Source organism: Portunus trituberculatus, chromosome 47 (genome assembly GCF_017591435.1).
Source record: "Portunus trituberculatus isolate SZX2019 chromosome 47, ASM1759143v1, whole genome shotgun sequence".
NCBI classification, from domain to species: Eukaryota; Metazoa; Arthropoda; class Malacostraca; order Decapoda; family Portunidae; genus Portunus; species Portunus trituberculatus.
This window is the reverse complement of record NC_059301.1, coordinates 19,360,396-19,372,253: the sequence shown is the minus strand read 5'-3', so window position 1 is coordinate 19,372,253 and position 11,858 is coordinate 19,360,396. Positions and strand designations below refer to the sequence as shown.

At 43.1% G+C, this 11,858-nt stretch overlaps 1 protein-coding gene across 2 annotated transcripts in view; it reads right to left on the bottom strand.

Annotated features, from left to right (window-relative positions):
• Window positions 1-11,858, bottom strand: part of LOC123520847 (contactin-2-like) — a 186,196-nt gene that overhangs the window by 169,160 nt on the left and 5,178 nt on the right. The window contains exon 1 of one of the 2 annotated variants that reach the window (XM_045283488.1): window positions 10,343-10,792. The exons of the other annotated variant lie outside the window; for it this stretch is intronic. The gene's annotated coding sequence lies outside the window, so the exon portion shown is untranslated. Of the gene's footprint in view, window positions 1-10,342; window positions 10,793-11,858 lie in introns of those variants that run through there. 2 annotated transcript variants of the gene reach the window in all.

The following is an 11,858-nucleotide window of genomic DNA, read 5'->3' as shown; positions in this document are numbered from 1 at the left end:
TGGTCGTCTGCTACAAATGACAGCCAATAAGAGACGAGTGGCATTCCATGGTCGCCAACGTCTGTAGAGGCACGGCACTTTGGTAAGGTAACTAATGAACTTCAGTCCTCGTTAAACTGACTAAAGGATGCTGAAAATAACTGCCAGAAGAACATGTTGGATATTAAACGCATAACCGCAAATGATTTAAAGATACGAGAAAAAAATAATAATCTTCTGAGAACCTAGAGAGGACGAACCAGATAGAGTACATGCTAATCAGTCATCTTGTTCATTAACACAGCCAGATTTCTTGAACGCGATTTTCTTTTTTCATTTTATTCTTCCCGTTTATTTTCTCTCACCGATCATGCAGACTAGAGGACAGACCACAGAGAACAGAACTCCACAATATATACGCTCACAGCTTAGACCAACACACCACAGACCACCACAGCACATCCTTCCTTCAGACCACACTCCCCTGAACTACGCCACTCCCTCCATCACTCCCGTGGACACTGGGGTAGTCGATTATTGAACGCTAAAAGACACCTGAAAATCAAGTTCTTAATAGGAACTTTCCGTCTGAACTTGTAAGCCGATTAAAGCAGCGTATTGTTAGAACACTGGTGAAAAGTTACGCCTGGGAGAGAGAGAGAGAGAGAGAGAGAGAGAGAGAGAGAGAGAGAGAGAGAGAGAGAGAGAGAGAGAGAGAGAGAGAGAGAGAGAGAGAGAGAGAGAGAGAGAGAGAGAGAGAGAGAGAATTTCCTTATTATTTAGTACAGCAGAGTTAACGGGTGCATAACAATCAGCGTGTGTACTGATGATAATTACTTCGGCAAACATCATAAAATTGATACATCAAACAGTAGGCAATTGAGTGGGTGGTAACATCAATAACACATCCATGGCGTGTATTATGTGTACGTTGTTGGTACATGGAAACTTTTTTTTTTGTCGTCACTAAATACCTTCGTAAAATTCATGTCGCTTCTTTACACAGTTACAAAAAGGTTATTTTTATCTTTCACTTTTTTTTTATGACGCGAACTTTTATTAACATTTCGACCTTTTACGTTACTTCCTTCTTCATGTCTTTATTCTTGCTACATTTTTCCCTCTCTTACGTGTTTCCCTCTTTCACTTTATATGACGCTAACTTTTATTAACATGTCAGGCTTCTAAGTTACTTCCTTCTCTTCATGTCTTCATTCTTGCTACATTCTTCCTTCGTACGTGTCTCATTTCTTCTTGATTCTCGCGTTACAACGAACACTAGAATCACCGTGAGATGAGTTCAATCCTTTCACTTCGATAAGCAATACTTCATACCACTAACGGTAAGGTGTGAAATCGTTCGAAGCGTCTTTAAGAAGGAAAGTGGTAAAAATAATAGATTTTCCAAGTTTCACCCAATATAGTGTTTGGTTATGACTGTAAAAGAAGAATAGATGTCCTGGAATGGTTAGTGATTTAAAAGATGTACCAGTGAAAAAGTTATTTGTCTCTTTACACAGTTGCTATACACTAATAATATCATTAACTTCCTATGACTTTCCTAAATTCTTAAAGCTCTATTCACATTTTCTGCTCCACGGGATCAGTATAAATTGTTTCCACTTTTCAGTCCGCGACACGACACTACCGATATTCCCATTTATTTCCTGTGACTTTACATTTATTGACACTGTACCGTGAGATCGGTTTCTTTTATGTTTCAGATACCTTTACAAGATTACAATAAATTTTAGAGTATGTTCATGGCAAAGGGAACGTTAAATATCATCCCTGGTAAGTCACTCATTAATATCATATCGCTTGTCTATAAATATCCAACAAATAACTGGTGATTTTATGGAGCTCAAAACTGTCTCTAGTAATAAATGATTCAATGAAGCTTTTTTTTCTATTATATTTGTCGTGATGAATGCAGTAAAATTCGTATCCATTTACTCATCCATTAGTACATCTGGGTCTATCACTTTATGGCTAATAACTGTGATTTTATGGAGCCTGGAAGCATCCTTAGTAATTAATTATCGCATTTATTTCAATCATATCGTGATGGGGGTGCTAAAAAAAACTCGCTTATTTTCCATTAATATCGTAGCTCTATTTACCATTTCCCGAAAAGAAACTTGGAGATTTATGTACGTTTAGACCATTTCATTGACATCAGGAAGGGTCTATGGAGGTCAGAAGATTAATGATCCAGAATCTTCATTATTTTAACCAAGACATAAGTTGCCAACTAGAACGCAGAATGAATATGGAAACGCGTCATGGTACTGTAGGGGTTAAGTACGATACTGGCTGTACAAATTAAAGAGCTAAGGGAGACACAGGAAGACACACACGGAGCTAAATGGGCCACAGCCACCATAAGTATATAATAACCATTAATGTTATATCTGTAATTACAATTTTCTGGCAAAAAAAAAAAAAAATGGAGACTTTCTGATGTTTAAAATTGTCTTCTTAATATAAAGGTGAAGAGAAGAACATCAAGACATCTCTGAAAATGTAAGTGAATTGTCTTTTCTAACTCAATGACTTCACAACTCTTTTTCTTATTTTTTCCTCTTGCCTTCATGTGGCGTTTTGTCGTACATGAGTAAATTACACCTAACGCAGCTTCATGTTTCTCACAGTTTCAAATAACTCAAAGTACCGCGATACAATGACTCAAGTTTTATAGATTTAATATCGAGAAATTAAAAAGAAAAAGAAAAAAAAACAGGAATACAGAAAAGGAAGAAAAAGAAGCCAAACTCAAGGAAGGAAGGAAACAGTGAGGAAAAAGATAAATGTAACGTACCTAATATCAATAAAAAAAAAAAAAAAAAATAGGAATACAGAAAAGGAAGAAAAGGAAGCCAAACTAAAGGAAGGAAACAGTGAGGAAAAAGACGAATGTAAAGTATCACATAGCAATGAATTAATGAATAAATAATACATAATGGAGATAAGTTAATAATTGAGATCATAACTGAGACAATTAGACAAATTAATCAATACACATAAACATAAATACACATTATACCGGTAATAAAATAGACATACGCATGATTAATTACAAGAATAATTATGACAATAAGCCAGAAAGCTCATTTTGAGAGAGAGAGAGAGAGAGAGAGAGAGAGAGAGAGAGAGAGAGAGAGAGAGAGAGAGAGAGAGAGAGAGAGAGAGTGTGTGTGTGTGTGTGTGTGTGTGTGTGTGTGTGTGTGTGTGTGTGTGTGTGTGTGTGTGTGTGTGTGTGTGTGTGTGTGTGTGTGTGTGTGTCACCCCCTCCCCACCGACAACACACAATGGCAGCAAAATACTTTATAAATGTACGCACACTATTATTCTATCGACTGTTTTGATTTGCTACAATTTGTCCTTCACAAAATGCATACCTACTCTGATAAAAGTATGCCAAGAAAACCACTAAGGTCTTAATTCAGTACAGAGAAGAATTTGTTGAAGTTTATGCACTATACTTGAAGGTAAATGTGTGTGTGTGTGTGTGTGTGTGTGTGTGTGTGTGTGTGTGTGTGTGTGTGTGTGTGTGTGTGTGTGTGTGTGTGTGTGTGTGTGTGTGTAATTCACCTCGGTCGCCTGCTGGTCACCCAGCCAGTCTTCCCCATTACGGAGCGAGCTCAGAGCTCATACACCGATCTTCGGGTAGGACTGAGACCACAACACACTCCACACACCGGGAAAGCGAGGCCACAACCCCTCGAGTTACATCCCGTACCTATTTTACTGCTAGGTGAACAGGGGCCACACATTAAGAGGCTTGCCCATTTGCCTCGCCGCTTACCGGAACTCGAACCCGGGCCTCTCGATTGTGAGTCGAGCGTGCTAACCACTACACTACGCGTGTGTGTGTGTGTGTGTGTGTGTGTGTGTGTGTGTGTGTGTGTGTGTGTGTGTGTGTGTGTGTGTGTGTGTGTGTGTGTGTGTGTGTCTGTCTGTCTGTGCGTGTGCGTGTGTGTGGTTGAACATCAGATCCCGACCAAGGCTTACTGCGTGTGAATTCTGGCAAGTGAAATTCTAAGTGTGAATACCTACTTGACTGTTTGCTTTCGTGCTTGTGTGTGTGTGTGTGTGTGTGTGTGTGTGTGTGTGTGTGTGTGTGTGTGTGTGTGTGTGTGTGTGTGTGTGCTTTGGGTATTCACATATGCATGCAAGACCTCACCCCACCCACACAGAAAAACACACACACACACACACACACACACACACACACACACACACACACACACACACACACACACACACACCACACACATACCAAAAGAGCAACACGGCATATCGCTGAATTAGTTTTCGTGGCCACATAAACAATGGGAATGTTTACGAGTATTTGCACAAATCTGTACAACATCCGTTAGTCGTATTTTCCTGTGAGGCAACACGGAATTTGCTTAACGCGTGTGTTCGCCCAACATACACGAAAGAAGCACGCCAGTAAAATGTTTGGCCAATGCGAATGCATGCACAACAATGACTCCTTGATGCACGAGGACGAGGCCTCCGCTACACGTGATGCACGCCGCGCCTCAGCCTGCACACGGCCATCATGCATTATTCCCCTCGCGTGACTCCCAGCGGCACGGGGCACGGAGGGGTGGCAGGGGACTACAGCAGGGGACTACAACCCGACCTGCAAAGCTATTTCTGCTGATCATTCGTAAAGTCACCCTGTCACTCATTCTCCCCTTTGATCTTCGATGCCAGCGGTTGTGTTCACGTGTGTGTTACCTTATGGCCTAGTGCCTCTGCCTCTGATGGAGGCACCGTCGGCAGTGAGCACCACTGGGTCACCTGACTGATCCATCCAGCACCTCTAATGGAGGCACCAGCAGTAGTGCGCGTGTGGGTAATCGAGTAACATGCTTCCTCCAGCACCCTTAATTGGATGACCCTCACCTGGCGAGACCCCAGGCAGCTCCTGGTGTTGCAGGACCACTGAGAGGAGGTGTCCCTTGAGGCACAGCAAAGGACGCAACAATACAGCTCTCCTGTCTCAATAAAGAATTTTAGTGGCTGAGTTGGGAAGAAGTTGGCGAACACTCAACCCAGTCAGGCCATCCCGGCACAGCCTCCTCCCTCCTGTGCCACGGCGCCTTGCTCGCTCCCCATCAGCTTCCATGGCACGCAGCCGATACCAACCCGGCGCGTAGCCTAGTGAAGGTCTCGCTTGACAAATCATCTCGAAAGGCGCGCCTTTGTCTTTCATCTCGCGTATTTCCCTCAGTACAGGCACACGGCGCAAGATGGTTCAGCAAAGGAGGCCAAGCAACGCGTAAAAGAAAAAAAAATAGAAAAAAAAACACGTCCACAAAAAAGAGGGATGGTTTATGAAACCTATGAGAATCAGGCACATGCACCTAAAGTGTTAACACTTACTCTTGTCCTTGAGTATCATCAGTAGATGCCTGACTGACACTCGATTAAAAAGTAACACACGAGATGGCAAATTACGCTTTTTTTTAACCATATTATTATTATCATTATTATCATTCACATCGATGGGTGCTGAGGCTTCATCATCACGTAATGCACCACGTCATGAACTGACAACAGCACTACCATGAGTAACTGAATGCCAAGCTGCGTCACTCCAGCAGCGGCAGCCTTCCAAGAACACGTACAGAGGAGTCTCTGTGGCGCAGCAAAGCCTTAAATGATCATGTAAATATTCACGTTCGATTATTGCTCTTGGAGATGTGTGGCTGCGCCTGACCTGAGCGTGGCGAGGTGAAGCAGGCGAAGCGTGGACTGGCTGCACAGGAGACAGTCACCAGGACACACACCAAAAACAATATAAATTCAATAAAACATTCACCAAACTGATAGGAAAGCAACAACCAAAACAATGTGTGTGTGTGTGTGTGTGTGTGTGTGTGTGTGTGTGTGTGTGTGTGTGTGTGTGTGTGTGTGTGTGTGTGTGTGTGTGTGTGTGTGTGTGTGAGAGAGAGAGAGAGAGAGAGAGAGAGAGAGAGAGAGAGAGAGAGAGAGAGAGAGAGAGAGAGAGAGAGAGAGAGAGAGAGAGAGAGAGAGAGAGAGAGAGTCCTCTAACCTCTATTTTCTCTGCGTGGCAAGATCCAGTTTCCTCAGCCAGACAAACACAAAATCTATCACAGTATTTCCTGCTACTCTCTCCCCAGGGTGAGGCGACGCGGGGGGTGAGAACAGCACTGCCTCCAGCACACACAACACCCTCTGTTTACCACCACAAACTATGTATTCCACTCTCCTTCACTCTACATAAATAAGACATACTCGTGAGCACTTTATTAAATTCCTTGCATTCAATTGGATTTCTATATTGTTCCTTCTCTCAGTTACCATTCTCAATATTGATCCAGTATAAAAAGAAAGAAAATAATAATAATAAATGAGTGAATAAGTGAAAAATAAAAGAAAAACAAGAATAAAGTAAATATCACAAGAAATAGTCTTTCCAGGTGCATTCTTAATTTTCAAACTCATACCCTATTGATTTGTGTCATTAATATTCCATCTTCCTGTGTAATTCATATTTAATGCACAGGATTTATAGCCAATGTTTTCTTCTTTTTCCTCATTCGTGTTTTTTCTTTTCTTTTTTATACGTCCCCTCCAAAAAAAAAAAAAAGTGTAGCGACGTCGGTGCATGTAACCAATCAATTACCAAACCAATCAGTCAAAAAAGTTAGTCAGTCAGTCAGTCAGTCAGTCAGTCAGTCAGTCGGTCAGTGAGTCAGTCAGTCAGTCAGTCTGTCAGTCAGTCACTCAGTCAGTGAAACAACCAGTGAGTCAGTCAATCAATGTTTCGCTTTCCTTAGACTTTCAATTAATTTCAAAACACATATTAAAGTTGAAGAGTTTTATTTTATCTTCTTTATTTTTTTAACATATTTTTTTTTTCAAGGAACTTCAATCTATTCACAAAAGAAAGAAAGAAAAAATCAAAACGCCATCTGTTTTTTTTTTTTTTTTGTCTTCCTTCTTTCAATTTCCTGTTTGTGTTTTATCTCGTTCGCTTTTCCTCTTTTTTTTTCTCTCTCTTTCATTTTTTTGATTCCCGACGAAAGACGTAAGATAACATAGCGGCAACAAGATCAAGAATGAGCAGCATTCGTTAAATGGAGGAATGAATAGTAGTAGTAGTAGTAGTAGTAGTAGTAGTAGTAGTAGTAGTAGTAGTAGTAGTAGTAGTAGTAGTAGTAGTAGTAGTAGTAGTAGTAGTAGTAGTAGTAGTAGTAGTAGTAGTAGTAGTAGTAGTAATAAAAACAGCAACAATAGTCTATAACAATAACACCACTACCATTACACCACCACCAATAACACCATCACCACCACCACCACCACCACCACCATGAACAACGAAAACCAAGCCATCAGTCACCATAAGGAACGTAATACACCACAGCGTAACACAAGTGGAAGTTTCCTCACACCAAAGCACCACCACTTCCTCTCCGCAACTTCCCTCCTCCCCTACACTCTCTCTCTCTCTCTCTCTCTCTCTCTCTCTCTCTCTCTCTCTCTCTCTCTCTCTCTCTTTCCTTCCCACCTGTTTTGATCACGTCTCCAATCTTTTTTTCTTTTTATGACCAGCCCTGCCTTTGAATGGAAATCGCTTTGGTAGTTTGATATCCTTTCAAGTGACGAAGAGAAAGACGTGGATGTAATTGTGTTGTTCCACCATATCCTCTTTTATCCATCTATATCTTTTCCTATCCCTTTTTTTTCTCTCTTTTTTTTCCGTGTGTGTGTGTGTGTGTGTGTGTGTGTGTGTGTGTGTGTGTGTGTGTGTGTGTGTGTGTGTGTGTGTGTGTGTGTGTGTGTGTGTGTGTGTGTGTGTGTGTGTGTGTGTGTGTGTGTGTGTGTTACAAATGTACGTTGCATAAATCCATCTGCTTATCTGTCTCTACTATGCTCTGAAAAACACACACTAGTCTTCTTCTATCTTGCTTGCTTATCTGTCCGTCTATCTGTCTCTGCCTTGCTTGGATAAGGAAAAAGAAAATCTATATCAAGAACAGCGCCAAGACAAAAGCAACTCAATTACACGCACAACTCAAGGAGACACGCTCGCCCGCCTGCGCATCTAGCAAAGAAATACTTGGCATCACCTGACTCGTATATCACTCTCCAGTTCACCTCCACGGCATTATATTATTTTCCCAAGACGTGGAATGAATACAAGATAATTTCGCTGCCAAAGTCTCCGTAAATCATTCCTCCAAAACGAGCCTTTTCTTACAAGTGCATCAACCGCCAGCCAGCCAACCAACCTCCTTGTTTTGTGAGGAATGCATCAATGTGTCTTCTGCTGTCTCTCTCTCTCTCTCTCTCTCTCTCTCTCTCTCTCTCTCTGTTTTCCTGTCTTTCTCTCTCTGTGGATCCATCTTCCCGCACTTACGTAAGCCTGTTGTTATTTGTTAGACGGGAATAATAATAATTTTTTCTCGTTATTTGACACGGAAAGGCTTTTGATGTTGCTTGATGTAATTATTCATTTGTGTGTTTGTGTATCCTTGTTGTTGCTGTTACTGTTATTATTATTACCATTATTGTTATCATTATTATTATTACTATTATTATTATTATTATTATTATTATTATCATTATTATTATTATCATTATTATTACTATTATTGTCTTCATTACGACTACTACTACTACTACACGTACTATTATTACTACTACTTTTTGGACCCTCTTACGTTCCAGACACTAAACTAAACAAGGAGAAATGCAAAGGAATTCTTGCATGTTCCTACTCCAAACACACACACACACACACACACACACACACACACACACACACACACACACACACACACACACACACACACAGACACATTAACGCAACTTGCATACATAATGAGAGAGAGAGAGAGAGAGAGAGAGAGAGAGAGAGAGAGAGAGAGAGAGAGAGAGAGAGAGAGAGAGAGAGAGAGAGAGAGAGAGAGAGAGAGAGAGAGAGAGAGAGAAAGTCAGTCGGTTAGTCAGTCAGTCAGTCAGTCAGTCAGTCAGTCAGTCAGTCAGTCAGTCAGTCAGTCAGTCAGTCAGTCAGTCACACATCCACCAGCAAACCCAGGCAATGTAATGCAGTCAGCTTTCCATCTAATCCCTATTCACCAGTCTTTCGCGCACTGACGCAAGGTGGCGAGCAACACAAGGGAAGGGAAGAGCTTCTAATATGCAACTCACATAATGCAGACCACCAATAACCTTTCTTCCCTCTGAGTCAGCCGAACCTTACTAAACCTAACCTAACCTAACCTAAATAAACCAAACCTAACCAAACCAAACCAAATCAAACCAAACCAAGCCTAACTTAGCCTAACCTAACTAAACCCAACCTAACCTAACCTAACCTAACCTAACTCTAACCTTAACTCATCTCACAAAAGGAGGTAAACCCAACTAAACTGCCCTTTGATTCATTCCACCTTGTTTCTATCTCCCAAATAGACCCACTAATAACCTCCCTTATCTTTCTGTCAGCCCACCTCCTGTCTACCTCACAAGTGCCCCTGACAATACCTTTTTTCCCCTTTTTGACTCAGCGTGCCTTTTGTCTATCTCACACACAGACCTAACGCTACCTCCCTTCGCTTTTTTGAGTCTAAGTCCCAGTCAAGGTTCTTCTGTACTTCTTAGGTCGACCTGCGCAGAGTTAAGGGTATGCTCTGTAATTCCAGCCAAAATGTCACGACCGAGATCCCTTTACAGGCGCTGCATAAGTCATGAACGCGCATTGTAATTTCGCCCAAATGTCACGTCACGAGTCTGGGTCTTTTTATAGCCGCAAAAAGTCTCGGTGTTTCCAGGCAGGCTTGGAAGTGGGTGGCAGTGAGTACCTCTCCTCCTGTGCCGTGCCGTGCCGTGCCGTGCCGTGCCGTGGCGTTCACTTCACTCCGAATTAGATCCAAATAGTGTTGATTTATGGTACTTCTAGTGGTTCATGGTTTCCCTTTATCCTTCTTCTCTTCCAGCATGCTAGTAAAATATGATAAAGGATGCAGCTATGGTGGTTATTATTCGCATTAAAGGAGTGCTTCAGTCCACGTACACACTCTATATTACTTACTCGTATACAGCATCCTTTCTGAAGTAGCTTAGTCGCTTAAGACACAGGCAGGGCTAAATCTATAACGTATAAGGTAAGGTAACTGACTTCATTATAAGATTAGTTACGTACTTTCTTTTATTGTTTCTTTTATCTATATCTCTTCTTAATGTACTTCTCCAAGAGACAGGCGGAGATTAGTATCATGTGTGGAGAAAATGAATGTATAGTTATCAAATTTACATTCCTTTCCATTTAAAAGTTGAACAGGTTCGTGGCAAGAGAAGAGCACACTTTACTCACCACGTCATGATAGAAGTGCGAGGGAAGTTACAGGTGCCGGTTGAGGATGAATGTTTGAGGGGCACTGGAACCTTTCCCTTCCACTGAAGCTCTGAGAGGGAGTTTTGCAGAGTTACATGCGACAGTGCACGAGGTGATGGAAGGTGCAGGTCATGGTTCTTTAGCTGTCCAGTCACTCCCTCACCTCCCTTCCCTGCACCGCAACCACCACAGTAATAGTAACAGCAACACTCCCCTTCCCCGCCACTCCACTCCACACTCCCCCACCAGAGTGAAAGTGAACAGCAATCCTTTCTTTCCGTGCACCACTGATTAGTCGGTAGTGTGAGCAATGTGCAGCCAGGCAGAGAGGCACGGCACCACCACGTCGATACAAGGCCGGGAGCGAGGGGCGGACCAGAGCGTCGCACTCCTCATGTCTTGACGGTCGGTTCGGCACTGCCCTCCCGGCGCTGCCACTCCCGCCGCCCCTCAATACACCTTGCCATCCGTTTTCTATTGCAGGATTTGTTGTATCCTTCCCGGGTGAGCAGGCTCGTACTGCCTGCCACTGGGGAGCCTTTGTCTTGCGTCTCCAGTACTCGCCCAACCCAACACGCCTGCAGGGGATGCGTTAGTAAGCCACGCCGCCAAAGTTAAAACGCTGTGTATGTCACTGACTCGCCACGAACAAGTATACAAAATCTGTGCAGGGAATCCCGCTGAGGACGAGGCCAGGCCAAGGGAGCTTTCTCGGTGGACACCGGGGCGCTTGGGGTCACGTCAAAGGTCTTGTTATAGGCTTATACTTTTTACTTTTTCTTGTTTAATGTGAAACAGGACTTTTTCGCTAAAACTCAAAACTAGTTTTGGAGTTCATAGATCGTGTGTGTGTGTGTGTGTGTGTGTGTGTGTGTGTGTGTGTGTGTGTGTGTGTGTGTGTGTGTGTGTGTGTGTGTGTGTGTGTGTGTGTGTGTGTCTGTTTGTGAACTGAGTTTAGAGTAGTTACATAACCCAGAAAAAGCCAAATGCTCAACAAAGGCATCTGAATGTTCCTCGCCAGCAGCCTCACGCCGCACACACACAAACGCAGCCTTTCCACCTCGGGATAAGCCTGCAAGGATTCCTGAAGTATCAGGAGGTCGTGGAGGCATGACGTGTGGGCTCACCGGCTTCTGAACACACCTTGGCGCCTAACAATCACAGCTTTATGGTTGAGCCACTCAGGCAAAGGGTGAAGGAAAAGGCAGGCGAGGAGAGAACGCTGAGGCTGGAATTCCTGGACGTTGCCATCAAAGGCTGCTGCTCGTCACCAATTTAGTGGAAGCGGAACTACGCCTTTCCCGCGGAGCTGTACGCTTTTCTTTGCCAGGTTATTCCCTAATTGCTTCATCGGCTACACCCTCCCGCCTAAGCCCGGCAGCGGCGGCGTGTCAGGTGGCGGGAACAGGCACACAGATAGCAACAAAACAAAAGGGAAACCCATCGAGCCCAGTCTACCAGCCACCGCGGGCTATCGCTGCCCGTCACTACAATA